A 25,611-nucleotide genomic window follows, 5' to 3' on the forward strand; every position below is an offset into this window, starting at 1 on the left:
AAAAAAAAAAACAGCTTTATCTCATCCACATCCTTGCTCTCCATCAGTTCTTTGTTCTTCCTTCACATTATGTTGCAGCAAAAAGGAATTTTCCAGATACCAGTATCATGGTCTTACCTTGACCAGCCTCCAGAATTACAAGTCAAATAAATTTCTATTCTTTATAATTTACCCAATCTTTAGTATTCTGTCATAGCAGCTGAAACTGGAATAAAACAGAGATGAATGTATTTAAAAAAAAACTAATACTATCCTGCTTATAAGTAATTCACTTTTAAGGACAAATAGGCAAAAAGTGAAATAACTGAAATGAAAATGTGATGCTAATTTTCAACAAGAGTGCAGGGGTAATTATAACTTATATAGCACAAAATATCCTTCTACAAAAAATTTGTCAGAAAAGTAAAAATCATTTACTATTTATTAACAAAGAGGTGAATTTATCAAGAGGCTATGTGATTAAACATACATATGTAAAAAATACTAAAACTTCTAAACACATAAAATGAACATTAGCAGAACTGTAGGAAAAATAGAAAGAAATGCAATAATCAAAGGGGATTTCACTGCCCAACTTAAAACAATGGATAGATCATTTTGACAGAAAACTACCAAGTGTGCACTTATAAAACACTACAGACTAATGAGACCTAACAAACACATGTATCACATTTCACTCAACATATATACACCCCAATAAGATAAAAATCATGAAGTAGAAATACTAAATGGACCAATACTAAGGAAAAATCTTGAAGCAGTAATTAAAAATCTTCCGACAAAGTGAAGCATAAGAGGGATGATTTTTTCAGAGATAAATTCTATCAAGCATTGAAAGAAGAAATAAACAATTCTTCCCAAACTCCCAGAAAACTGAAGGGAGGAGACACTTCCAAACTTGTATTATGAGACCACCATTATTCTCATACTGAAGCCATATAAAGACACTATAAGAAAGAAAACCATAAACCATTACCTTTGATGAAGATACAGCCAAGATTTTCAACAAAAATACTGGAAATGAAATTCATCAACATGTTTTCAAGATTATATACCAAAATAAGTAGGATTTATACTTGGGATTCAAGGATATTTCAACATAACAAACACAAAAAGATATACTATAAAAACAAATGGCATATATTATATTGTTATCTCAAAATATTTAAAACATTTAATAAAATTCAATATACTTTCATAATAAAAACTTGAAATGCTATACATACAAAGACATGTATCTCAACATAATGAAATCATATATAAAAAGCTCTTAGGTACCATTCCCAACAGTGAAAATTCTAACAGATACTGCTTTAGTATCATACAAGATAAAGGTACCCAATCCACTGATTTTTATTCAAAATGGTATTAGATCAAGCCAGAGTAATTAGGTAATAAAAAGAAACAAAAAGGCTTGGCACCTGTAGCACAGTGGTTATGGTGCCGGCCACATATACCGAGGCTGGAGGGTTGGAACGAGGCCCAGGCCAGCTAAACAACAAGGTCAACTACAACCAAAAAATAGCTGGGCATTGTGGCGGGCCCCTGTAGGCCAGCTACTTGGGAGGCTAAGGCAAGAGAATGGCTTAAGCCCAAGAATTTGAGGTTGCTTGCTGTGAGCTGTGACGCCACATTACTCTACTGAGGGTGACATAGTGAGACTCTGTCTCAAAAAAAAAAAAAGAAAGAAAGAAAAAAGAAAAGAAAAGAAACAAAAGATATTCAAATCAGAAATAAAGAAGTAATATTCTCTTGCTTATAGATGAAGTGGTCAGATATACAGAGAACTGTAAAGATAGTAACAAAAAATGAAAGATAATAAATCCATTCACTAAAGTTGTAAGTCAACATTCAACTGACTTGCATTTCTAAACACTAACAACAATCTGAGAAAAAATTAAGGAAACAATCCTACTTACAATAAAATTAAATACCTTAAAATTTTAATGAACACGGGGAGAACTAAATTATCCATAAAACGCATACCCTCACCACTCACAAAAATTAACGTATGATGGATAAGAGATTTAAATCTAAGATATTAAACTATAAAAACCGTAGAAGAAAGTTAGGATTAAGATTAAAGAAAAATTCTTATTCTTATTAGTCTAGGAATGGAATTTATGAATACCTAATGGGAAATTACAGCAATAAAATACATAAGTTGGAGCTGATCAAGGCAAAAAGGTCCTAGACAAGAAAGAACACACTCAACAAAGGAAAGCAATTTACAGAATGGGAGAAGGTATTTTCACGCTACAAATCCAAGAAAGGGTAATAACCAGAATTTACTCAAGCAAAATCAACATGAAAAGGTCAAACAACCCATTAAAAACTGGGGAAGAGACAGAAAGAGGAATTTTTCTCATGAGAATATACACATGGCTAGCAAACACATGAAAAAAATGATAATCATCCCCAATCATCACAGAAATGCAAATCAAAACCACTTCAAGATACCACCAGAGATACCACCTAACCCTGATAAAAATGACCTACAACACATGATGAGTGCCAAGAGGAGGCAAAAATCATGCATTGTTGGTGAGACTGGAAACTAGCACAACTGCTGTAGAAAGAAGTGTGGAGATTCCTCAAAGAACTAAAAGAATGACTTACTATTTGATCCTGCAATCCCATTACTAGATCTTTACCCAAAAGAAAAAAAAAAGTCATTTTAAGATAATGACATTTTCACTACAATGTTAATAGCAGCACAATTTATAATTGCAAAAATGTGGAAACAACCAGGTGCTCTTCAACACAAGAATGAATTAATAAACTCTGATATATGTATATCATGGACAACTAGGAAGCCATAAAAAGATGGCAATTTTATATCTTTCATACCAATCTTGGGGAATGTTATCCTAACTGAGGTATCACAATAATGAAAAAATGAACATTACATATACCACATACTCAGTACCAAATTAGAACCAGTAAATTAACAACTACATTTTGCCTCTTTGCTACTTGCCCTAACAATGGGGTCCCATTTGTTGTCTATGGTCAATGTATCCTGGTTTGTAAACTTTCTTACAGTGTAAATCTACCTTTCTCTTCCTCAATAAACCTTGCTCCTTGCTTGCCTTACTTTGGGATGTCTGGTCATTTGTATCCAAGAACATGCCAAGAACTGAGGACCCAGGCAGCTGCCAGAACCCCTGACATTTTAAGAGACAGGCAACTGCCTTCAAACCCAACATTTTTGGTGCTTCATAACTTCAATAAACCTGACGTGGATTAATTCCACCAAGACAAGCCAACTCACCTTTTTCATAAAGACACTCACTGAGAGGACTAGAAGTTAAAAGGCCATTGAAGTTTCCCAAAGAATTCTAGAGTACATCATATTCCTATACTTCTCTGGAGGATCTCAAATACTGTTTAAATGTAATTCTGCTGTGAACCCTTCAGATAAGTAGTTAGTTGTTCATTTGCTCTCCCATTGTTTCATGCTTTATTGGAGACACTTTAACAGCTCAAGAAGCTGAATGGCTTGGCACAAAATTTCAGGGAGCAATTTACAGAATGGGAGAAGGTATTTTCATGCTACAAAGCCAAGTGCCACATACCACTGGCAAATAAGCTCCTGTTCTAACAGCCAAAATCAAATGCTCTACCCAACTTCCTCCAGAACAGGGGATATACTAGGTGTGTGGCAACCAAACATCCTGGCTGCTACCCTCTTATTGGACAGACTGCTCTCCCTGGGACTAGTATATCCAGGCATCCAAACTGCCCAGGATTGAGCCACCTTCCCTTCCCATCGTGTGGGCTGCCTCCAAAACTAGCACTACCCCTAATTCCACTTTTTACCTGTACTGGATCAGCAGCTGCTACTGCAGTAGCCACAGGAGCCACAGGAGCCACAGAAGGTACATTCTAGGTCTAAAATAGCCTTGAGCTGCAGAGGCAGCACAAGACCTAATAAAAACAAGCCCACTTGCCCAGTTATAGGAATAGTTAAGAGATCCTGCAGGCAACTCCTTCCAAAACATACAGGTCCTTAATCTTCTACCCATAGCAAAAGGGAGCACCTGCTTGTTCTTAAATTAATAGTGCTTGAGCGGTGCCTGTGGCTCAAAGGAGTGGGGCACCGGGCACACATACCGGAGGTGGTGGGATCAAACCCAGCCCTGGCCAAAAACTGCAAAAAAAAAAAAAAAAAAAAATTAACAGTGCTGCTTCTATGTTAACAGGTTAGAACACATTTAGGACAGCATCAATGCTATCCTGGAGTCTGCCTCCAATCTCCAGACATGAGGCAAAACTCCCAGGTCTTGGGGGATGTCTACAGTAATTCCCTTAGTCACCCTCTCTTTTGCATCCTGGGAATTCTTATAATGGGACTGATCCTCATAAATTTTCTAACTAAGTTTATCTCATGCATCTAGTAGCCATCAAGCTAAAAATGGTCCTACCTTCCCTACCAGTCGCCATATCCACCTTCTCTTCACACCTACAACCACAAAGTCCCCTAGGGAGCCTGCAAAAGACCACCCTAATAACAATCTTTGATTCCTCTCAGCAGGAAGCACCAAGATGATTCTCTCAGTAAGAACAGACAGATGACACCACCGCCCCCCTCCGCTGGCACAATGATTTGGGCCTCTAGTGAAAGAGGAAATTTTAAGTATTAAGTTAGGAAACAGCTCTCCCAGGGAAGGAGGACCTGGTGAGGGCCCAGAGGCCTCCATCTTGGTGCCACCCACCCTAATTTTGTCCCAAGTGATTGCTCACACCTGAGGAGTAGGGACCACCCTTCCAATCTACCAATCAGAACTTAGTGTGCCAACTGCAAACAGATGTAGAAGACTCTAGCCTAGCAATAGGTACACAGAATCCTCAAGGTGATCTAGCACAGTCTTAAGACTTATCATGTGGTTTACACCCTCCATAGGTTCTCATCAAGTCTCATGGGAGTCTGCATGTGCAGTAAGGCTGATGATTCCAAGGTGACCTGAGAACCATGACATAGGCTGACCCAAGTGGTATAAAAGAGAACTACTGGCCATAAGCCATGTCTCTGCTTTTTTGTCTACTTCTCCTGATGATAGAGGTCCATTTGCTATCTATGGCAAATATATTCTGCTTTGTAAACTGTCTTACTCTGTAAGCCAATCTTTCTCTTCTTCAGTAAACTTAGTTTCATGCTTGTCTTAAAAAGAAAAAAAAAGTAAACTACATAGTCGTGTGAGAAAAAAATTCAGTAAAATTCAAGTTGGGGAGCAGGTGAAGGATTTGAGTAAATTTTCACCCAGTGGGTCTACTTGGGTATATTGCACACTTCCTGGATGAAGGACATACCTACAGCCCAGAAAACTACGTAAGCTAATAATATGTACCCCTTATTAATATGCAATGTTGGCCATTTGGATGAAAGTATTTCAAATTGTATATGGAAACAACACACTATACCCCATGATAGTATTAATGTACACAACTATGATTTAATAAAAAAAAAAAAAAAGCATTTTACAACTCAATTTAACAAAGGAAGTAAAAAATCTGTCCAGTCAAATTTGACATTAATGAAGATTCAAATAAATGAAAAGATAACCATTGTTCACACATTTAAATAATTAATATAAAATGACCACACTCTACAACGCAATCTACAATCTCCATATAATTCCTATTAAGATTATAATGGCATTTTTTGCAGAAATGGTAAAGAATTCAAAAATTTCTGGCATCACCTGTGGCTCAAAGGAGTAGGGCCCCAGCCCCATATACCAGAGGTGGTGGATTCAAACCCAGCCCTGGCCAAAAACTGCAAAAAAAAAAAAAAAAAAAAAATTAAAAAATTTCTATAAAATCACAAATGACCCCAAATAGGCAAGAGAATCTTGAGAGAGAACAAAGCTGGAGTCTGCACACTTCTTGATTTCAAACTACTACAAAGCAAAGCTAACCATGAGTATAGCACTGACTGGAAAAAAAAAAAAAAGATGAATGGACTGATGGAAAAGAAAGAATAAACAGAAACTATACTATTAATATATAGTGAAGTAGTTTTTGACAAGGACTACTGATGATATCATTTATCATTAATAAATGATAATAAAAAGTAGCTATCCTTGTGCACAAGAGTTAAGTTGAATTTTCATACTGTATACAGAAATAAACTCAAAATAGATTAACATTAAATATAATACCAGAAACTATATAACTTCTATGAGAAAACAAAGGGCATAATCTCTTCAACATTAACTTTTATAATGATTTTTTATCACACTAAAAAATTACAACCCAAAACACCAAAAGCCAAAAACAAATAAGACTATATCAAAGTAAAAAGTTCTTGCAGAGAAAAGAAATTAAAAAAAAAAGTGAGCAACCAAAAGATTGAGAAAAAATGTATTTGATGAATGTAATATTTATATTACACATAATTACATATAATTATATGTATATATTACATATATGTAATTATATGTATATATTACATATATTACATAGGGACTTACAGCAGCAACACCAAAAAAGGTAAATCTAACTGAAAATGTGCAAAGGACCTCAGTAGATATTTCTCTAAAGATATAACATTTATCTTACATAAAGATACTCAGCCCCATTATACATCAAGAAAATGAAGTCGGCTGGTTGCCTATAGCTCAGTGAGTAGGGTGCCAGTCATATACACCGATGCTGGCAGGTTCGAGCCCAGCCTGGGCCTTCTAAACAATGACAACCGTAACCAAAAAAATAGCCAGGCATTGTGGCAGGTGCTTGTAGTTCCAGCTACTCAATAGGCTGAAACAAGAGAATCATTTAAGCCCAAGAGTTTGAGGTTGCTGTGAGCTGTGACACCAGGGTACCCTACTGAGGGAAACATAGTGAGAGTGAGACTGTCTCAAAAAAAAAAAAAATTGCAAGTCAAACCACAATGATATAACAGTTCACTGTTATAACTTCAATTCAAGGGTTCATAAATGTTCACAAAGGTGAGAAGAAAAGGAAACTGTTGCACAAGTCAGTGGGAATGTAAAATGATCCAGGTGTTATAGAAAACTATATGGAGGCTTCTCAAATATATGTATTTTTTGAGACAGAGTCTCACTTTGTCACCCTCAGTAGAGCACTGTGGCATCATAGCTCACAGCAAACTCAAACTCTTGGGCTCAAGCAATCCTCTTGCATGGGCCTCTCACTAGCTGGGACTATAGGTACTGCCACAATGCCTAGCCATTTTTAGAGGTTGCGTCTCACTCTAGCTCATGCTGGTCTTGAATTCCTGAGCTCAGGCAATACACCTGCCTTGGCCTCTCAGACTGCTAGGATTACAGGCGTGAGCCACTGTGCCCAGCCAGTCTTCATAAATATTACAAACAGAAGTGCCATACAATCTTTCAGTTTCACTTTAGACTATATACCCAAAGGAAATGAAATCAGTGACACAAAGAGATATCTCCCCTCATATATTTAAAGGATAATCCTGTCATTTATAAAAACATGGATGGATCAACCACTGGAAAATTATGGTAACTGTAATAAAATAAAGAGATAAAATTACCATATAATATGAGCTATTTATGGAACCTAAAAATGTAGGGATCATAGAAGTATAGAATAGAATGGTTGGTACCAACTGTAGGTGGTCATAAAAATGAGGAGATATATGTCAAAGAGCATAAACTTTCATTTACAACATGAATAAAATCAGGAGACATAATGTACAGCATTGCGAATATATTTCATAGTGCCTTATGGTACACTTGAGATTAACTAATACTCTCAACTAGATTGAGAGAGTAGAACTTCAGTGCTCTCCCCCCAAAATCTGGCAACTATGTCTATAAGATAATGGATGTGTAAATTTCATTGTGTTAATCATTATACAATGCATATCTATATCAAATTATTAAACCATACATCTTAAAAACAAAGTTTACACTTGTAAAAACTCCATATTAGGAAAAAAGAATGAACAACAAGTAAACATTGAGGATACATGCTCAGTAATCTGCATACTTAACCAGACAAAATCATAAAATGATAATTACTAAACATATAACAGTCAAAATGTTACTCTCTGCTTGACAATGTTCTAAGCTCCTCATAGACCATTGTAAGTTAAAGCTCTATAGGGAAAGTAGTGCATTAAACTATTTTACACATGTGGAAATTCTGCATATACAATTTAAAGTTTTAATCTTAGTTCTGAATAGGAAAAAGAAACTGTTAGTGTAAATTATATGGTTAGATTTTTAAAGTAAATATTGAAACATTAAATATCTAATTAAATAATATATAATATGTAATTTGATATTTAATTAAAGGGAGGTCCTCTGTACCTTGATGAAATTGCAGGGTCCCAATTGTACTTTGATGACATTGCAGGGTCCCAATTTCTGTAGAGCCACCTTTGAAACGTCCACAGGATTAAAAATTAATAAAACAGAAAGTATTTGCCGGGTGGCACCTGTGGCTGAGTGAGTAGGGCGCTGGCCCCACATATTGAGGGTGGCAGTTTCGAACCCAGCCCCAGCCAAACTGCAACAACAAAAAAATGGCTGTGCATTGTGACAGGTGCCTATGGTCCCTGCTACTCGGGATGCTGAGGCAAGAGAATTGCCTAAGTCCAAGAGAGGAGGTTGCTGTGAGCTGCGATGTCATAGCACTCTACCGAGGGCAACAAAGTGAGACACCTCAAAAAAAAAAAAAAAAAAGAAAAGAAAATATTTGCCTTCTATCTACAGTATTGCTGGGACTTCTGGATCTATATCACAATGTTACCACTACTTTTATATATTTCTGACACGAGGCAAAAACAGGACTTAAAATGGCTTAACTTAGAAGTATTTGGAAATATGCAAAGTTTTCCTCAGGATGGTCAAGGGGATGGATAAATAGATCATAACCTTTACAGGCCAAGGGAGGACTATGACCCTCACTCTGAATTTGATAGAAGATTAAGGAAGGGCAAGGGGAATCCCCAGATAATATTTTTATAATCTTTAGGACAATTAATCCTCAGATAATTTAAGAGCATGAGAAAGAAGACATCCTTCTATGACAACAAGAGAAATAAACCTAGGCTTCTCAAAAATTCATTTCATTGTGCCAGAGTTTCTAAATCCACACCTAAAAGTCTGGTTTCTGGTTTGGCGCCTGTGGCTCAAGTGGCTAAGGCAACAGCCACATAAACCTAAGGTGGCAGGTTCAAATTCAGCCCAGGCACACCAAACAACAATGATGGCTGCAACCAATAAAAAATAGCCAAGCATTGTGGAGGGTACCTGTGGTCCCAGCTACTTGGGAGGCAGAGGCAGGAGACTAGCTTGAGCCTAGGAGTTGGAGGTTGCTGTGAGCTGTGATGCCACAGCACTCTACCAGGGAGAGAGCTTGAGGCTTTGTCTCCAAAAAAAAAAAAAAGTCTGGTTTCCTCCTTGACCTGTGACCTGTGCCATCTGTTTCATTCACTTCCTCCAACTAGATGATTGGCTATTGTCCTTTCTCTTTATATTTGTTTCAAAAAGATGATCAGGTCCAGTTGAAAGACAAGTTCTATTTTATTAGAAAAAGACACATGAATTTTTCTTGGGGGTTCATCAATTTTCAGCTTTGTATTATACTCAGTAGAGAAAAAAATGACAGAATATTCTAAAAAATTACTTTCTAAATTACCAATTTGATAGCCCCTATAAAATATTTAAAATGCATTCTTAAGTATTTAAATACTTAGTATGGTACTCAGTAGAGAAGAGAGATTATGGAAGATTCTAGAAAATTATTTTCCAATTACTATTTTCTGACAGCCTCTGAAGAATATTCAGTAAGAACCATTTTAAATTTATGGATCCTGTGCTTTAATTTTATATATGACTGAATTTAAAATGAAGAGGAGGAACTGGATTTTAAGGTGTAGAAAAAAATATATGTTGTATCACTGAATTTCTGGAATCAACACTAGAGTGAAATCTGCAAATCACCTCAAGAAAGAAGGCAAATAATTAGGTCAAACATAAGGAATTTATTTCATATGTAACAAACCCCAACCTTTTTCCCTGACATCAGGAATTTAAGATTCATTCATATAAAGTTTAAGCTTTAGAGACACATTCACCAAAGGAAAGAAATAAAACCATTAAGGTAAATTAAATACTCTAGAGATAAGGCATTCTCACCCACAAAGACCAGGTTTCTGTAGTTCTCTAACATCACATCCCTATACAAATTCCGCTGAGCAGGGTCCAAGCATTCCCACTCTTCTGGAGTAAATTCTATGATGACATCCCTGAATGTCAATAGTTCCTGAAATAAAAATAAATAAATAACACATTGACCAAGTGGCCATGGACATTGTGTTCAGGATCCAGGTACTCCCACTTCTCTAAAGAGAAGTATATGCCCATATAACTACGTATCAACACTTCCTGAATAAATAAATAGCTGGGCACACGGTACTAGGCAGAGTCAGTAGTAGGCAGAGTTCTTAATTTGACCCCAAATAAAATGAAGGGGTTAAGACCAGGCAACTCATGTCTGTTATACTAGCTCTCTAGGAGGTCAAAAACAGGTAGATTGTTTGGTAGAGGAGTTCAAGACCAGACTGAGCAAGAGTGAGACCCCATCTCTAAAAAATAGCTGGGCATTGTGACAGGGACCTGTAGTCCCACCTATTCAGGAGGTTGAGGCAAGAGAATCTACTGAGCCCAAGAGTTTAAAGTTGCTGTGAGCTGGGATAACATGGCAATTCCCTGAGGGCAACAAAGACTCCGTCTCACAAAAAAAAAAAAAAAAAGAGGCTCAGCACCTGTAGCTCAGTGAGTATGGTGCCAGCCACATATACCAAGGCTGGTGGGTTAGAGCCCAGCCTGGGCCTGCTAAAACAACAATGACAACTCCAACCAAAAAGTAGCAGGGCATTGTGGCAGGCGCTTAAGTCCAAGAACTGGAGATTGCTGTGAGCTGTGATGCCATGACACTTTACCAAGGGTGACAAAGCGAGACTCTGTCTCAAAAGAAGAAAAAAAAAAAAAGAGGAAGAATCAGTTGTGTCTATTCTTCAGATGCAAAAGTCAGGGTGAGTTAGAAGTACATTTCTCACTTTTGCGTGTGTGTGTGTGTGCGTGTGTGTGTGTGTACAACAATGAACTGGAGATCTTATTATAAAGCAGATTCTGATTCAGGAAAACTGGGTGAGGCTGAGATTCTTTGCTACTAACAAACTCCCCAGTGATGCCAAAGCATCCGGTCTAAAAGCCACACTTGTGAACAGCAGAGGTAGAACACTAAAGGAAGAATTCTTGGATAACAAGGAATTGAGAGTTTATTAAATACACAGATTATAACATAACAGCATGAATAAAGCAATCCTTCTTCAACATTTTCTGTATACTAGATGTCATTCTAGCAGTTTTTTTAATATTAGTGCTTAAAACCACAAAAATAAACTATGTGAAAAACAGTACAGTTTTATGAGAATATTTTGCCAATTATTCTGTAAAAAATAGAACCTGGATTTTACCCCAGGTTATCTAACTTAGAATTTACCTCAAGGGGATATACAAGCCAAGAGAGAAAGCCAACCCCAACCAAATGTTTGTAGCAGAATTTGTAACTGAAAAGAGCAATGAAAAAAGTTGAGAAGGCAGTAACACAAAATTGATCAAATAATGCTTATATTTTGTACACACAAATACACAGAAATGGTAACTCTAAGCACATTAAAAGTGATAGAGTAGAACATTTTCATGTAAATAAATATATTTAATTATAAAAGAACTATGAAGATAGGTTGATGATTTTTAGACAAACATACTATGGACACCACCATGCACATAGATATTAACTAAAATTAAAGATATTTACCCTGATCATTTTATTATATTCAATTTTTGTTTTACATATTCTATGTGCCCTATTACATTATAAAATGTTGAGATTCTCAAATATATTAGTTATACATTTTAATTCTTATATCTTTTCACTGAACATAAAGAAAAGTAACAAAGAAACATATGCTTGTGCCATGAGGAAAAAATTAGATGAAAACCAACAAGACTGAGTTTTTTATAATTCAAACAACTTCAAAAGCACTATCTCCAGTCAACAAATATGAGAGCCTTACTTCTCCAATATAACCTAAGAGTAAATGAAAACTAAAAGGGGAAATTTTGGCATTAAAGGTGATGGTTTATCCACATCACTCAGTATATTATTCCAACATATTAATAGCATTAATGACAAAGAGAAAAACAATAAAACTTTATAGTGAAGGAATCTTACAAAGAGCCCCATAACCAAGGGAATGAAGTTACCATCAGCTGTAAGGGGACAAATTAGCATTGGCTGTCAATGAACACTGATGGACCACAATCACCACTGTAATGGAGTGGGAAAATTAAATCATAATCTGAATATAATCATAGAAACAAAATCAGCGGGGGAGGGCACACGTGATAGTATGTCTTCGAATTGGCCATATGATACCAACTGGAAGCCTGGGCTGAGAACCACTTAGTAAAGTCCTGTCTCCCAATTTTTAAATCATTTGGGATTGGGGGCCCTACTTTAAGTAATGTGGTTCTGTAAGTTTGGAAGGGGTCTATGAAGTGGTTTCTAGGACAAGTCACTCTTAAAAACTGTACCAGACCCATGCGCAGCAGCACTCAGCTAGAGACAGCAGGGACAGCACAGAGTCCCTCACAGCCAACAACTCTTATCACAGCACAAATACTGTCCTGAAAGGTCAAATTTTTTTGCTGGCAATTGAAAGTTTACAGAGGACTGGAGAAGGCAGCAATGTCTGAGTGAGCCTGTAGAACATGTGCCGTGTGCTAGTGCAATGTGTACTGAGTAGATACCACATGCTCACAAGTATATGACAGAGCCCTGTGCTGGGACCATCACAATACCCTGGGAATCAGGTACTAAATGTCCCCAAATTCCAAGCTGGATTCACATTAAATAAATACTTGGTCTTACATTTTTCTTGTTTCCCTATCACATATCAATATATTACAAATATATTTAACAAATACACACAACAGTGGTTTTCCCTATTACAGCTAATTACAGACAGTAGCCATATAGGAAAGAGTAGAGGGGAGTTTAGGGGGATTTTTTCATCGCTCTGTTTATATTTACCTTTTTATGACCTGAGCAGTGACTAGATCTATGAGAATGAAACCCGGTTGCCTGGTGGGATTTCTCTAGAAACACAAGTCTTAATGAAAAAAAAATAATAATAAGGCCTTGAAATATAAAGTCTTATGTTTTTATTCCCTTGCTTTTTGTTTTAAAACCTTGTGAGCACTGGATTTGGAAAGACAGCAGAGCACCCAAGCAAAAGTTTAATCTCTTCTAGCTATGTCTGTGGGTGAAAATTTCAGGATAGGAACAGACTTGTACCAGGGTCACAAAAGAATGGATCTGGACAGGGCTGGGGCAGGGAGCAAGCAAGCCTTGGGCTTTTCATCTCCACATGACTGTTCTTTAGTTCTAGCTTTCCTAAGCCTACCCAAGAGCAATTTTACTCACAGTATTTGATTTTAAATTTTCAACTCTATCCATATTTATTTTATAACATATAATAACAAATAATTTAACCAAAATATAGTTATCTAAGAAAATTATAAGCTTAATATTAATTTTTAACATGGTAAAAGTTACAGGAATAATAATCATAATGTCAACATTTCGGTTCATATATTGCCCATTAGTACATGCAACAACATAAGAGATGTGCAAATGAAGCCCAAGTCGCCTGTATGCCTTCCTTCTTGGTGTAGAAAGCAAGATGCTAAGTGCAACCATTTATACATTACTTTAGACTGAAAGTTTCTGGTCATTAAAGACCATAACTACTTCATCTAATTTTCTTATGGCCAGATAAAATGAAGGCATTTGATTTAACTATCAGTTTGCATCTCCAATCCTCCCCCTTGTTCTTCACCCAAGTTGCAGAAAACAGAAGCAGCTCTCTGCTAAGCCTCCTTCTGTGAGAGGAGAAACAAACCATGGACCATGCATTTCTCCCCCTCTGAGATGGATTCAGGAATAAACCTTGTTGTCAGTCTGAGCCCAGTCTGCATAGGACACTGTCAAAATCTTCCGTGACCTGGTAAGAGTCCCTAGTAACACTTGGCTAATGCCCCCATTGTGATCCAGGCAGAAGACACTCAGGCTGACTGTGTGGGTCAGAGGAAAGAATAAACCTGGCCTGGTGAAGCATCTGACCCTGGATCAGCTGTGAGCTATTAGCTCTCGATGATCAGCTAATGCTGGGGTAAGTGGAGGGACAAAATTACCCAGTAACAGTGTATAGATTGGCATTGCTGTGGTCATGACAACGAATATTTTGTGGCCTTGCCCTCTGGTGTCTGAGGTGCTTATTTACACTTACACTTTCTGCCACCAGATTGTGTTTACACCAAGAATCCCAAAAAATGACAGCAGCTCACCAAACAAACTCTGGCAATTTTTAAGGTACCCACTCCAAAACTGGAGACTTAAGGCATCTATGTTGGCCAGCATGGTGGCTCACACCTGTATTCCTAAAACTCTGGGAAACCAAGGCAGGTGGATTGCTTGAGCTCAAAAGTTCAAGACCAGCTTGAGCAAAAGAAAGACCCCATTGACTCCATCTCCTAAAAAAAAAGAAAAAAAGGTGGACATTGTGGCAGGTACCTGTCCTAGCTACTCTGGTAACTGAAGCATGAGGACCAACTATAGAGGTTAATAGGACTTATGATGCCATGGCACTCTATTTGGGTGACAAATGAGACTCTGTCTCCAAAAAATAAGTTATCTATGATCAATGTTAATTTTTCTTAATGAAGAGAATGTCTTACTGAGGTTATGTGTAGTCTCAGTTCAAAATCTGGTCCTGTCTTCTAAATTCCAGGTTAGACCCAGATCTTACATGCAGTTCCTAGGTAGAATTAATCTGGCTCTGTACTCTTGAATGTAATAGTGAGGGGAGGGAAGCTAGAGAAGAGATTCCCTCAGGGAAAGGCTCTAAAATATCTGTAAGAACCCAAGGACCTAAATTTAAATTTTGTAGCTATAGATTTGGGTCTTGGAGAGGTGGGGACATTGCAGGTGCCTTCTGCACATCCATGAACATTTCTATAAGAGGAGAAGGGGGAATTGAGATTCTAAGACCTACTCAATGCATATGTGCAAGCCTGTTGAGTTCTGGGACCCTACAGACTCTAACTTAGTTTCAACTTCTAAAGATGCCAAATGCATTGAAAAAAAAAAAGCTGGACTGACTGGTGCCCCCTGAATTTCTTGTTTAGATAAACCTGCTCTAACTGCTCAAAAAGAGATTGATCCCAATGATGCAGGGAGATGATCCCAACTATCAATTTTCGGGCAGTGTACAATGTGTTTTTCTTTTGCACGACTGTGAGTTGTGACTGAAAGTCCTAGAAAGAGATGTCTCCACAGTGAAACTTGTGGGACATCTTGTATGTTTATATCATGTCTGGAAACCCTGGACAACATTTCAGAAATATAATAAGAGAATAATCTTCACCCCAGAAGATTATTCTCCACTGTCTACTATGCTAAAACCGAAAAAAAGTGTGGGGGGGGGGCAGTGCTGTGGCTCAAAGGAGTAGGGGACTGACCCCATATGCTGGAGGTGGCAGGTGCAGAGCCAGTCAGAGCCAAAAACTGAAAAAAAAAAAAAAAAACTACAACATAATTAAACTAGAATATGATATATATCACAGGCACTAAGGCAAGAGATTGCCATAATTGGATCTTCAAGTAGAAGACTTAACAGCATCACTTTTTGTATATAACACATCCTAAGTATACCTGGTAATTGGAAAAGCTACCTCTGTTTTAGATGTAGTCAAAAGAAATTTGAATTGGCTATATTCAAAGAAAAAACATATTTCCCTTGTCTTCATGACAAAATACAACTTGGAGCTTGGTGCCTGCTGAGGGTGGGCTCCTACTTTTCAACAAAAACTGTAGCATAAGACTCTATCCTCCTGGCTACTTGATTTTAAAAACAATAGTTACCAGGTCCTAGAGAAAGACTTTCTTTAGTTAAAAATAATGGCAAAAGGCCTATCTAGTTATTAAAATAATATGTATACATCCTGAAGAGTTTCAACTTCAATATAAAGACTTCCTAAGTTAAATACTAAATAAAAAAAAAAAGAGAGGGGGCCAAAATCTCTTCTCTCATTTTTGAGAAATCTTAGATTTCTAATTTGTATTTGTTCTTACCTCAGCTAGCTCTAGGGCCATGGTCTTGAACTTATGGGACCCTGAAGATAGGGACACTATCTTCAGGCACAAGATGACTGGTATTAGAACAGTGAGTGGACAAAACAGAGCATTTTCAGAAAAAACTATGCAGAACAGAGAAGGTGCTATAAAGGTCCCAAGGATGTGGGGCAGTGCAATAGCAATGTGCAAAAATAACCCTCTAACTACTCAAGTCCTAAAATAATTGAATTGAGGAAGAAAATTGGGAGATGCACAGACTCAGACAGCAGCATGTGTACCACAGAATGCGGCACAGAAACCATACATTTCTGCATAATACTAATAGCATATTAATAGTAACATTAAGTTACTGAAAATTGAAGAGGTAAAACCGAGAAAAACACTGCCCTGTTAAATACATGATTAAGGTGGAAAAAAAAAAAAAAAAGAATTGGGCATGTGGTCACTTCTAGGGAAACAGGAACATTGTCCAGTGCAGTGGAAGGTAAGTGCATAGGGCATTTTACTATTTTTTAAACTCAGCATAGCTGGGCCTGGCAGCTCACACCTGTAATCCTAGCACTCTGAGAGGCTGAGGGGGATAGAATGCTTGGGCTCACAAGTTTGAGACCAGCCTCAGCCAGAGCAAGACCACATCTCTAAAATTAGAAAGGCATTGTGGCAGGTGCCCATAATCCCAGCTACTTGGAAGGCTAAGGCAAGAAGATCACTTGAGCCCAAGAGTTTGAGGTTGCTGTGAGCTATGATGTCAAAGCACCCTAACCAAAAAGAAAAAGTGAGATATGTCTCAAAAAATAAATAAATAAACAAAGAATTAATATACTGTCTCTTTGTAGAGTACAATAAAGGACAAATAATGGATAATGTGAACTGATGAGTGGAAGTTGATATGTGGGAATATAATGGGGGGAGTAGAAATTTAGAATTTTACTGTAAGCCCTAGTAAAGTTATTCTAGGGGAACGTGTGGTGGTGACAGCACAGGTAGTGAGAATTAGATGGAGTCAGTCTGGCTAAGGCTGACATGCCACAGTTGGTCTGGTAGAAATAAGTCCTACCTTACATTCATCTCCTGTCTTCTGTTCATATTATTTTCTAAATTTAGCTAGCAACCTAAAGATGTCCATCTTGAACACTTTAGCAAAGCTAATTTAAGAAATTGACTTTTGAAATGGAAGTAACGTAACAGATCACTGAATTATGCTGATTATTATCTAAAATAAGGATTGGCCAGACACAGGGGCTGATGCCAAGTCCGGTGTATCACTTGGGAGACCAGCCAGAGCAAGAGTGAGACCCCCATCTTCACTAAAAATGAACAAATTGAGGCAAGAGGATTGCTTGAGCCCAAGAGTTTGAGGTTGCTGTGAGTTATGACCTCACAGCACTCTACCAAGAGTGACAAAGTGAGACTCTGTATCTAAAATAAATAAAAAAATAAAATAAAATAAGAGGTTAACGTGGTCTTTGCTTTAGGAAGATTTAGGGAATTAACTTTTGAATTGGAAATGTGATAACACATTATCACTGTGTTGTGCTGCTTATTATCTAAAATAAGGGTTATTGGCTTGGTGCCTGTGGCTCAAGTGGCTAAGGCACCAGCCACATACACCTAAGGTGGAGGGTTCAAATCCAGCCTGGGCCCACCAACTGCAACCAAAAAAAATAGCTGGGCATTGTGGCGGGCACCTGTGGTACCAGCTACTTGGGAGGCTGAGGCAGGAGACTCGCTTGAGCCCAGGAGTTGGAGGTTGCTGTGAGCTGTGATGCCACAGCACTCTACCCAGGGGGACAGCTTGAGGCTCTGTCTCAAAAAAATAAATAAATAAATAAAATTAAGGGTTATTATGCTCTTTACTGTGAATCATTATGTATAAAACTGATATTTTGAAAATGGAAGAACAGAACAATCTCGGAAAGGCTACTCTCCCTGTTCTCGAGAATCACTGGCCTTACAACAAGTTTAATGGACTTATTCCCATCTCTGTATAGTGGCTAACAGTGACTGGCAACGGGACCCTCTTAGTCCAGTAATAGATCCCCAAACACAAACCATGGGTGGGTGTCTTCTGACTATTTGCTCTAATAAACTCTTTAAAGTTTTAACAGTGCCTTAGTTTAATTTTTTTTGAGACAGAGTCTCACTTTGCACCCTGGATTTAATTTTAAATAGGCAAAAGGACAGACTAGGGAGACTGATACAGGGTTCCCCCACTCAGGACTGGATAGGGAACTCCCATTCTCTAGAACCAGATGAGCTCAGAAATCAGACCCCCATCTCTAGGCACAAACAGCCTACCCTCTCCAGGCCATACCCTGTAGGCTCTAGCAAGGTCAAGAACAAAGCAGCCTGAAAAATTTTGGGTGGTTCCATCTTTAGTAGGGAGCACACACCCGAATTCATCCCCTGAGGCAAAAAACCCAGCAAAGCCCTAATACTCCCTAAGACAAAAGACTCCTGAGAGAGATTTCCGACTTGGGTCTTTCTATCCCATTGCCAGAAGCACGGCTTAGTTTTAATCCTTCTGTATTCCTTTCTGTCTAATAAAATCCTGTCTTACCACTGACGTATAGGTTCATTCTTCCAACCCTCAAGACCAACGACCTACTGAAGAAATTTCGATAACAGCACCACTAAGCACTTAGTCCGGATTCTCCCCTGATGATTCTTTCCTCCTTACCGCCCGATCTGGGGAGACGTGGGGTTGCAGGTGCAGAGTTGCCCAGAGATGGCTTCTGTCTCTATGAAGTCACTTGTAAATGGAACAGGACGTCCAGGGTCCCGGCTGCAATTTTAGCCCACATTGTAGCCAAAAAGGTCCAAACTCTGAGCCGCACCATCCTTCAGGGACTTAGGTCCACAGACTCCGGAGATGATACCGGGAAGCGTAAGATCCATCACTACTAATTCTACTTAGTTCCTACCCTTCAGGACAACCAGTTTCACACACTCACCATTTCCCGGATTCCACGTTGTCCCAACATCCTCCTTTCAGATTTTTCAGTATTTGCAGGACACAAGGATACCGAAGATGTGGCAGCACACTCACAATTACACAGTGAAAGAGAAGGAAAAACGAGTTTCTCCTTTTGACCTTGGCGGGCTGTAGCAAAAGACAAAAACCTTGCTAGATTGTGAGGCCGCCCCTCCTCTTCCTCTGAGAGCCTCATTGGACAGATCCCACGCCAGTGCTCCTGATTGGATAAGACTTCAAACCCTTCCCCTTAATCTCTTGAGTGACAGGTAATAGGATCTCTCTCTCAGCTGCAGTCAGGGTTTCCTCTCCAGAAAATGACCTGGCACTGCCTGGAGGCCATTTGCATTTAACCTGGTATATAATGTTATAGTCATTAGAATTAGTATATATGGTATTCGAAATTGGAAATTGTAATGATGAAAATTTTTAAATTTCAGATTTGGGGCTAGGAAGGGTGGCTCATAGCTCTCCAAGGAAAGAGAATCACGTGAGGCAAGGAGTTTGAGACCGGCATGGGTAATATCAGGAGGGAGCACCTTTACAAAAATAAAAACAAGGCTCAGCGCCTGTAGCTCTAGTGGCTAAGGTACCAGCCACATATACCAGACTGGTGGGTACAAATCCAGCCAGGCCCACCAAACAGCAATGACAACTACAACCAAAAAATACCTGGGTATTGTGGCGGGCGCCTGTAGTCCCAGCTACTTGGGATGCTGAGGCAAGAGAATCGCGTAAGCCCAAGAGTTGGAGGTTGCTGTGAGCTGTGACACCACAGCACTCTGACCAGGGCAACAGCTTGAGACTCTGTCTCAAATAAATAAATAAATAAATACAAAATAGCTAGGCTTGGTGGTGCATGTTTGTCCTCTCAGCTATTCAGGAGGCTGAGGTAGAAGGAGCCTAGGGGTTGAAAGCTACAATGAGCTAGAATTATGTCATTGTTCTCCAGTCTGGGCAACAGAGCAAACACTGGTATCTAAAATAAATAAATAAATAAATATTTTTGGTAATTTAACCTTCATGTTTATTTAGGGAGGCAGCCTGGGTTTTTAAAAATGGTGCATTTCTCTTAGGCAGCAATGTTGACTAGAGCTAAAGTAGGAGTTACATGCATCATTATAAACGTTCTATAGCCACATTAAAAAAAAAGTGTGAAATTGATTGTAATAGTTTGCTCAACTGAACATATCCAAAAACTGTTATTTCAATATGTGATTGACATTATATTATTAATGAAATATTTTTGGTATTAAATCTTTCTAAGTCATTCCCTATTTTAAGCTTCTAGAACATCCCAATTAATATAGCATATTTGGGCTGGGCACAGTGGCTTAGGTCTGTAATCCTAGCACTCACTCTAGGAGGCTATAGGTGGGTGGATCTCCTGAACTCAGGAGTTAGAAAGTGAAGGAAAGTGAGGAAAGTGAGACCTGTCTCTACTAAGAACAGAAAAAAAATGAACCAGGTATTGTAGTGGGCATCTGTAGTCCCAGCTACTTAGGAGGCTGAGCCACAAGAGTCACTTGAACCTAGTAGTTTGAAGTTGATTTGAGTTATGATGCCAGGTCACTCAACCCCCAGGGTGACTGAGTAAGACTCTGTCTAACAAAGAAAGAAAGAAAGAAAGAAAGAAAGAAGGAAGGAAAGAAAGAAAGAAAGAAAGAAAGAAAGAAAAAAAGAAAGTCAGTCAGTCTGATTTTCCTACTTTTATTTATATTAAGCCTGATTAGTGGGTCCAGGGAACATCTGCCTGTCTCTTTAATATAATTGATTATCATTTATTGATTAGTATTTTCCTAATTTTAGTTATTTTGCTGAGAGTTGCAAAAGAGCAGTATTCTAATTCCATTATAGCCTCTACATGTAGTAGTTCTCATTCTTCCATTAACAATTGCATTTTCTCAGTTGGTGTCATTGATCATCCACATTACCAATTCATTTGTACCACCATTGCCCAGCTTTTTTTTTTTTTTTTTTAAACAGAGTCTTCCTTTTACCCTGGGTTCAGTGCCCTGACATCATCATAACTACAACTTCAAACTCTTGAGCTCAGAAGTCCTTTTACCTCAGCCTCCCAAGTAGCTGGGAATACAGGCACCTTGCCACAAAGCCTGGCTAGTTTTTCTTTTTTTCTTTATTTATTTTTTAACAGAGATGGAATCTTGCTCTTGATCAAGGGATCTACCAGTCTTGTCCTTTCAGAGTACTAGAATTATAGGTGTGAACCACTGCTCCCAGCCAAAATTTTCTGGTTTTAGCAGAGACAGGGTCTTGCTCTTGCTAAAGCTGGTTTCCAGCTACTGAACTCAAACAATATGCTCATCTCAGCCTCCCATAGAGCTAGAATTACATGCATGAGCTATTGCATTACCCTCTTGTCCAACATTAAATGGAAACAATTGAACTTTTCTTGTTAATTTGCTTGAGTTCTTGGTAGATTCTGGTTATGTGTCCTGTGTTGAATGTGTAACATGCAAATATCTTTTTCCATTCTATAGGTTGTCTATTTGGTTTGTTGTGTCCTTGGATGTGCAGAAACTTTTAAAATTGACCAGATCCCAATTATTTATTTTTGATGTTGCTATGAATGCCATTAGATGTTCTTTATAATTTTTTCCCTTGGTCAAGCCCTATAAAGGTTTTCCCTATATTTTCTTCTAGAATTCTTATAGTTTTATGACTTAGCTTTTTCCTTTATCCATTGTGAGTGGTGAGAGGTGCAGGTCCTATTTTAGTCTTTTATGGAGGCTATCAAGTTCTTCTAGCACCTTTTATTGAATAATATATTTTGTATGTTTTTGTTTGCTTTGACAAAGGTCAGCTGGCATGTGAGAATGGTTTCGTATCTGGATTCTCTGTTCTGATCCAAAAAGTCTATTCTCTGTTTATATCCAAAGGCTTTATACCAATATCATGCTGTTTTGATTATTATAGCCTTGTATTATATCCTGAGGTAAAATAATGTCTCCATAAGAAAAACCGATGGCCAAAACATTCATGAAAAAAAGCTTAACATCTCTAATGATCAGGGAAATGTAGATCAAAATCACACTGAGATATCATCTAACCCATGTGATAATGATTCATATCCCAAAATGACAGATGCTGGCATGAATGCAGAGAGAAAAGAATATGCATGCACTGTTGGTGGGATTGCAAACTTGTTCAATCTTAATGGAAAGTAGTGTGGAGATTTCTCAAGGAACCTAAAGTATACCCACCGTTTGATCCTGAAATCTCTCTACTAGAGATTTACTCAAAGGAAAAAGTTCACTTGCACTCAAATGTTCATAGAAGCACAATTCATAATCAAATGGACATGAAAACAACCCAAGTGCTAATTAATACATGAATGGATTAATAAAATATGGCATATGTATACATGTACTACTACCCAACCATAAAAAATATGGTGATCTAGTATGTTTTATAACAACCTAGATGGAATCAAAGACTCATTCTTCTCAGTGGAGTATCACAAGAATAGGAAAACAAATACTTCATGTACTCAGTACTAAATAGGAACCAGTTGATCAACACTTGTTTTCTCATAGGGAAGGAAAACACAGTAACATTTGTGTGGGGGAGGGAAGAAGAGAAATAGGAAGGGTAAATTGTGATCTAACAAGCGCTTGGTCAGGGTACATAAACATTTTCTCAGTGACGGCATACCTAAAACTTTCACTTAAAATTTACAAAAGCAAACGATGTAACCAAAACACATGTACCTCCATGACATATTGAAATAAACTTTTAAAACATTTCTTTTTCTCATGGGCTCTTCATTATATTCGAAATTAACCTATCAGGAAAAGAATAGAAGCTTGATTTTTTTCATTCATTGTTGTGACATTGATAATGTGGCAAACAAAGAGAACTTATAAATGATAGTTTTACTAAGAATATCTTTTGTGTATGACATGATTCCATACACAATAGTCTGTATATATTTTTGAGATAATTTTTCCATCTCACATTGCCTCCTGTGTTCTTGTGACATGAGACCATATGTTTTGAGACCATTCTTATTTTCTCTAGCAAACACATATCCATGCTTTTCTTGGTCTGTTACAATTTGCAAATAGATGTCCCACTGGGCATATTTATTTTTACTTGATTTATGGAGTTTCCTACACACATCATGGTTTTATATTGTATAATTTATCAATATCTTCTCTCTCTCTTTCTTTCTCTCTCTCCCTTTCCTCTCCCTCTCTCTCTCTTTCTCTTTCTATGTCTGGAAACAGAGTCTCACTCCGTCACCCAGGCTACAGCTCATAGGAACCTCAGACTCCTGAGTTCAAGTGATCTTCCTGCTTCAGCCATTCAAGTCACTGGGACTAAATGTGCCCTCTACAACACCCAGTTAATTTTTTTTTTTCAGAGATTGGGTCTCACTCTTGCTCAGGCTGGTCTTGAAACTAAGCTGAAGTTATAGAGTCTGTTCCTACTGTTTGTTTCCTTGGGGTCACAGCTTGCCTCAGCAGGGGTGATGAGCAATGAAGTCTATATTAACCAGTTTCATGTAAGTATTTCAAATTGTATGAAAACCACATTTTTTTTTATCATAGCTGTGTACATTAATACAATTAATGATAAAAAAAAATGGTATAGAGTCTGGCTAAACCTCTTAGATTTCTGGTATTATAAACATGAACCTACCTAACCAGCCCCCCAATCTTTTCTTTCGTTAACATTTTTTGATTTGAGTCACAAGCCAGATTCTTTTACATAGCTTATGGAAATATTAATATTCATCAGTGTTTTCTTCTATTATTTGTATATTTTGAACTTTTATCATTTATATTTCTTCTTTAGTTTTCCTTTATCTTACTCTATCACACACAAAATAAATCTATTTTAGCTGAGTACACTGGCTTATACCTATAATGCTATCACTCTGGTAGGTTGAGGCAGGTGAATTGCCTCAGCTCAGGAGTTTCAGACCAGCCTGAGCAAGAGAGAGACCCTGTGAGCATTAAAAATAGAAAAAATAGCTGGGGGTTGTGGAGGACACCTGTATGTAGTCCCAGCTACTAGGGAGTCTCTGGCAAGAGGGTCACTCAAGCTCAAGAGTTTGAAGTTGTTGTAATTTATGCTGACACAACATTCTACCCAAGGCACAGAGTAAGACTATGTCTCAAAAAAAATAGCATTTTAATATTTTCATAGAAATATTTAGTTCTTAGTCACTAAGTTTTGATAAAGACTCCTCCTCTATAATGTTTATTGTGTAACTTCTTTTATACACTTTGATGACTTACCAAGTTTTCTTTTCTACTGCTTGCCTATTTTTTGCATAAACACCACACTATTTAATTACAGAATTTTTTAATGTCACATGAGATCAAAAATTCTCATTGTGTTTCTTTCTTAGGAATTTTGTCTTTTGCTATATGTTTATTTTTCCACGTTCAATTTGCAAAATCATTGCAGTCTTGAAAGAAACTGACAGAATCAGTTATGAGCTCAAATACAACGTTGAAGTTAGCTTTATATTATTGAGTTTTTATAGTTAAGAACAAGATGTAACTTTCCATTTGTTTAAGTCTTTAAACATACTTCAGGAATACTTTATTATTTTGCTCATGTAGGTTTTCCACATTTTTCATTAGATTTGTTCCTAGATCATTTTCTTTTACATTTAAAAATAAACTTCATATATATATATGTATATAATATATATTTGGAGAGTCTCACTTTATCACCCTCATGCCATACCATGGCATCATAGCTCACAACTTCAAACTCATAGGCTTAAGTGATCCTTTTGGTTTTAGCCTCCCAAGTAGCTAAGACTACAGGTACCCCCCACAACACATGTCTATTTTTTTTCTTTCCTTCTTTTTTTTTTTTTTAGAGAGAGAAGAGGTCTCAATCTTGCTCAGGCTGGTCTCCAATTCCTGAGCTTAAACAATCCACTGGCCTCAGCCTCCCAGAGTGCTAGGATCACAGGCATGAGTCACTGTGCCCAGCTCCAAAATATACTTTATATTATAATTGTTACTGTATCAGATCACATTTATTTATAAATGGTTATGAATTATTCATAGGAAGGCTACTCTTTATGTGTATCACTGTCATATTGTCTTTGTTACTGAATTATTTTCTGTATTAGGATTTGTTTATAATGACTTTGTATTTCCAAAATTCTAAGAATATCATCTGCAAATTAAGTCTTACATAATTATTTCTATTTCTTCTGCCATCTTCAAATGCCTTGGATAAAGCTCACTACAAATTTAATGAATACCATAAGTAATATTGTGCTTTTTAGTATTGTTTCTAAAATAGAAGGAATGTCCCTCATGTTTTCTATGAGTATGAAAAAGCCCACTTTGTCAAGTTTGAAAAAAATCTTTTTTGAAGATACAGTCTCACTCTGTTGCCCCAGGCTAGAGTGCTGTGGCATTAGCCTAGCTCATAGC

The 25,611-nt window shown here is 37.5% G+C and overlaps 2 pseudogenes; one reads left to right on the forward strand and one right to left on the reverse strand.

Moving 5' to 3' along the window:
* The window catches only part of LOC100946597, a 53,390-nt pseudogene extending 37,166 nt beyond the window's left edge, over positions 1–16,224 (reverse strand).
* The window catches only part of LOC100943736, a 675,731-nt pseudogene continuing 666,342 nt past the window's right edge, over positions 16,223–25,611 (forward strand).

Source organism: Otolemur garnettii, unplaced genomic scaffold (genome assembly GCF_000181295.1).
Source record: "Otolemur garnettii isolate 467f Iridium unplaced genomic scaffold, OtoGar3 scaffold00253, whole genome shotgun sequence".
Taxonomy (NCBI): Eukaryota; Metazoa; Chordata; class Mammalia; order Primates; family Galagidae; genus Otolemur; species Otolemur garnettii.